Source organism: Solanum verrucosum, unplaced genomic scaffold (assembly GCF_900185275.1).
Source record: "Solanum verrucosum unplaced genomic scaffold, falcon-dt-bn FXZP01000210.1, whole genome shotgun sequence".
Lineage (NCBI taxonomy): Eukaryota > Viridiplantae > Streptophyta > Magnoliopsida > Solanales > Solanaceae > Solanum > Solanum verrucosum.
In genome coordinates this window covers 2,893,769-2,898,731 of record NW_026020045.1, presented here as the reverse complement: position 1 = coordinate 2,898,731, position 4,963 = coordinate 2,893,769, and positions in this window count along the sequence as shown.

Below are 4,963 nucleotides of genomic sequence, written 5' to 3'. Positions count from 1 at the left end.
CAATGTATGGCTTAGTTTTCACCCTCACACCAATTGACATTAGATTATTGATAGTATCACACTAAATCTTTATTGATAATTTTTTTCTTTTTAACTACCTCCTTGGTCCGGCAAGTAGCAACAACGTGAGTTCTAATGTGTGCTCTCGTTAAAAAGACTTCTATGCAAAAAAATTACCAATGCATGCATCAACACTATTCAAAAATTACTTAGTTATTATTCATAGATTGTTAATTACTCATAGTTCCCACAACCCTAGTTGTGGATTTAGCTACTCATGCTTGAAAGATCAAAATTCATGTTTTGATAAGAAGAATTCATGAACTTACGTTTAGAGTAGTAGAAACCCGTAATCTCGAATTGAATTTCAAAGCCAAAATCGTATAAACCGAAATCCGAAAATCAAATTGCTAAAGTTGCAAGTTAATTCCCAAAGAAAATATCAAGAACTAAAAGTAAACAATAATGTCTAACCCCAAAAAATGAGGTTTACATACCTTATTTATAGAAAAAAATGTCCTAAACAAAAACGAAACAAAATAAGGAAATAAGCTTTTGGGACGCGACTTTGATCGACGACTCGACCTACAAATCAAGGGTTGACCTATGGTCCATAAGTCCCTTCCGTTGGTCAACACTTACAACTTTTCAACAGCAACTGGAACCTTCAACTTCCAGTTCATCACTGACGGACGTGCATGACGGACCGTAGGTTGACCTACGATTCGTGGGTCCTCTTCCGTGGCTCCACACTTAGGATTTTCATCAGATACTGGAACTTCAACACTCTGAACACTTTCTACGGATGTGCAGGACGACCCGTAGGTCGACCTATGGTCCGTGGATTGCTTCGTGGTTCAACACTTGGTCAGACTTCCCTGATGCTCCCATCTATGCCTACCCATCGACAGAACGTCACTGGATCTACGGTCCGTAGGTCACCTCCATGGGTGGCCACTTCTGCAGATTTTCAGCTATCATCTCACTCAACCGCGTCAAAGCCTATTTGCTACAAACATAACACACAAAACATTATTTTCAATAAAAAATGGCCCTAGACACACATAACTCTTAAGTGAAATGTATCAAAAATACCGTATATCAACACCCTCAACTTAAACATGTTGTTTATCCTCAAGCGACACACTGACACTCTATACGACACTTTTGTAGAAGAAGATATACAATTATTTTAGGGAAGGTGAGTTAGATGAATCAAAAGAAATGGTCTATTTAAGGCTCAAACATTTGGATCAAAGGGAGCATTGATTTCATTTGGTTGGATCATTTTAGGCTTAAGTGGACTAATTTGAACAAGGTCCTATGATCACTTCCCAACTTCTAGCCTAGATCATCTTAGCAGGACCAATGGGGCAAATTCTAGATTGGCTCAAACTGTCTGAACATTCAACTTTTCTCAAACACTCTTGGCACATTGTTTCATTATCAGATTATCAGATTACCCAGTTCAAGTTTTAGCTTAAGTCATGAGGTCAAATTGGTTCCTTATCATGTCACATTGAGATCCAACACATTCAACTCATCAAGACTATCAATTTAGCACATTTCAACATTTTTGGACAGGGAACTTTTTTATGCTTTTTATGCCATCATGCTTTCATTTTTCTACTTACTCCTACACATACATTCCTAAACATGCTGGTTCAACAGAAATTAAAATAGTCTCTTGGGGGAAAAGAACACAGGCAAGAAAACTCCAAGAGAGGATTATGAGTTGGGTTACTCAGACTTCACCCTATCACTCACAATCCATTTACCCCACCCCCAACAAAATAAAGTGCAATTGTCCCCAATGCACAAAAAAGTAAAAAGCAAAGGATCGGGTGAAGCAAACCTATGGTGCATACTAAGACCACTCAAGAGGCGGGTGGGTCCGGTTTCCTGGAACCCGCTGGATCAACACTTGGAACACGATCAGTGGAGCTCCCATATACCATCTCAGCACCCTCAGTAGTGCTATCATTAACTCTCAAGGCACCATTAGTAGTTCTCATGCCACTAGATGGGCTAACACCTACCTCCCTAGCCCTCTGTTGTCTAAGATCCTAATCAACTATGGATGCCCTCCGAGCCACCTCAGTCTATTGTCGCTCCTTCTTCCTCATTCTATGGGCCTTAACATCATCCAAAGCATAACCGAAGCTGGGCGCTTCCCAACATCATGGGAAGAATCTGATGGTGGCACATCATCACCAAATAAAGCAGATATCACAATGGTGTCAACCCCATCTATGGGAACAACCTCGAGTGCAGACTCGGGAGGAACTAGGAAGGAATTTAGATCCGCGTGAAGGTTGGCAAACTCTGCCTGGAAAGTGGATAGATCAATGGTTGGGGCCGGCCTCTCCAAGACTCAGAGTTTGAACGCATCCAAGCACTTATGAACGGACTGATTCTTCTAGTCCATAAGCTGTTCCATTATAGCCTCAGACTGGTTAATTGAGCATTGTATCCACGACCTAATGTGCTGTAGTAATATGACTATCTGTGCCTCCGGCTTCACAACTCGAGCTAGATGGATGGTGGAGGAGCCGGAGGAGTGGGTGGTGCCGAATGAGCTCGGGGCCTGACTTGCAGCCGGTGAGGGAGGATTTTGGGAGTCTACTGTAGTGGCTGGAAGGGCAGGGTCATCAACCTACATCTACTACGAGATCATCTCCCAGTGGTGGTACCTCAACCTGTGGCTCCTTGTGAGGTGTAGCTACATTGACCTCATCCCAAATCAGGCCGATATCTAAAGTCTTGGTTGCATGAAGCAACTTGTCAAAGTGCTACACCGGTACACTGAAGTCCCAGCTAATGAGGCAGGGGAAGGTAAAAGTGGTGGTGGCCTTGAAGGCCCCCTCATAAATCACCGCAATCAGGATGCGGCCGAAATCTATCTCTAACCCGACAACCATAGCTGCAACCATCACCGCACGATCCCATGTGAGCACATTATCCGCCTGAGTAGGGGACACACAGTTATGCACTAGCAACTAGAAAAATTTAGCGGCAAAGGTCAGGGTCGCCTTCTTAATACCCAAACTCTGGGTCTGGACCCATTCGGTGCGCTCTCCATCAGTATCAAGATATCGGGCTAGCCATCTCACAAAGGACTCCCTCTGCTCAGCAATCTGCTGAAATGCTCCGTTCTGAATAATGACCATCCGATAGTTGAACTCTACTGTATTGATGGGTAGAGTCTGGTCCGGGCCATAGATGAACCTGCAGAGGGTGGTCTCAAAGATGTCCACAGAAAAATCCCGAACTAGTGTAGCCTCAAGTGGAGGCTGAGCAGCCGACTTGGACTTCTTGGAGATGAACCCTCTAATAGTGGCGACATAGGAGGTGTAGAACACCCCGACTATCTCCTCGCTGTACGTGCCTTGGGACGACCATCCACTCACACCTGTGTCTGCAGAATAGCCCCTCAATGACTGGAGCGGTGTGGAGGCTGCATGTGAGAACCCGACGTTCATCGGTGACTAGTCGAGCCATCTTTTAATTCTCATTAAGCATGTGGACATCTCGGTATAATTGAAACTGTCCTCCACACACCATCGATTAGGATCCTCAGCAACTGGTGCAGGATCGTTACTGCAGTCACTGGAATGTCACCCGCACTATCAGCCTCAGAAGATGAGATGGTGATGCCATTAGAACTAGAGCCAGAGCCGAAGCCGGAGTCGGATGTGGACTCGGATCGAGCCGGTGATCTGATCGGTGTGCCCCCCTCATCAGACTGGGGGCAGTGACCACATCGAGAATCACCTTCCGGGCTCGATTCCATGTAGTGCGTGGAGCAGCGGGGGATGTCCTAGTTGGAGGTGGAACGTACTCCCCATCGTATCCTCATCGATCAGCCTGAGGGAGGGAGCAACAGACTTCGATTTGCCCTTTGCGGCATAAGTCAGAGCTTGTTTGGGGGCCATAGTACCTGTAGACGCTTAGTTAGTACTATAACAAGACAATAAAACACTTGGAAGAATTTTAGAACAGGAAATGAAGCAAAACAAAAAACAAAAAAATTATGGGTAGTAGCTGAACTGCCGACCCACGATGGGTACCTACGTTCCGTGGGTGGACCTACGGTCCGTAGGTCCCCTCCGTATGTCAGAGTATCCAAAATTGAGTCTTCGATATGGAACCATGGATGTGCAGAATGGTTCGTCGATGAAAAGATGGACCGTAGTCCACACCGTGGTTCGACACTAAGCAAAAATATTATGTGCTTCTGGCCCACGGACCCAACCTACGATCTGTAGAATGACCTACGGTCCGTAGACGGGGTCTCGTGGGTCAGTCTGTGCCAGGTTTTCAGATGGTTCACTACTTTCAAGCCTTTTCAATCACCAATTTTTACACAACTTAGGACTATACATGCATTTCAACAAGTAATATGGTAGTTAATCATCCTCAGGGTTCCAATTTTACAGGATTTCACAATTTATCACACCGATACATATGAACCTAAGTCAAAACATCCAATTCGGCCTATGAACTTGAATTACTCAGTTTTTAAGTAATTACACACTCATATACCATTATACCAAGGGTGTTATAACATACAATTTTACATTCAAACATGACATTTACAACCCAAGGTCAAGTACCAACTTCGTGACTTCATTATACAAACTATGAACACTGAATTCAAAGTAAGGGCGAAGTCGTTTACCTATCAAGTAATCAAAGTGGGTGAGTGTGATGCAATAAACTTCTAGATCCTCCTTGCAAGCCTTTGACACAAAACCCAGACTGTGGAATCGTTGGGGAATGAGATGGGTGATTTGGGAAAGAAAGGGATGATTTGGGAATTTGGGGAAGTGAATGGGGAATGATATGGGAGTTATATGAGTGATTAGGGGGATTTCTAAGGTTGAAGAATGGTTGGGGGATTTAGATGGACGTAGGAAATGTTTTGAATTGGAATGGTTTTATTTAAAGGGGGTCCAGGTCG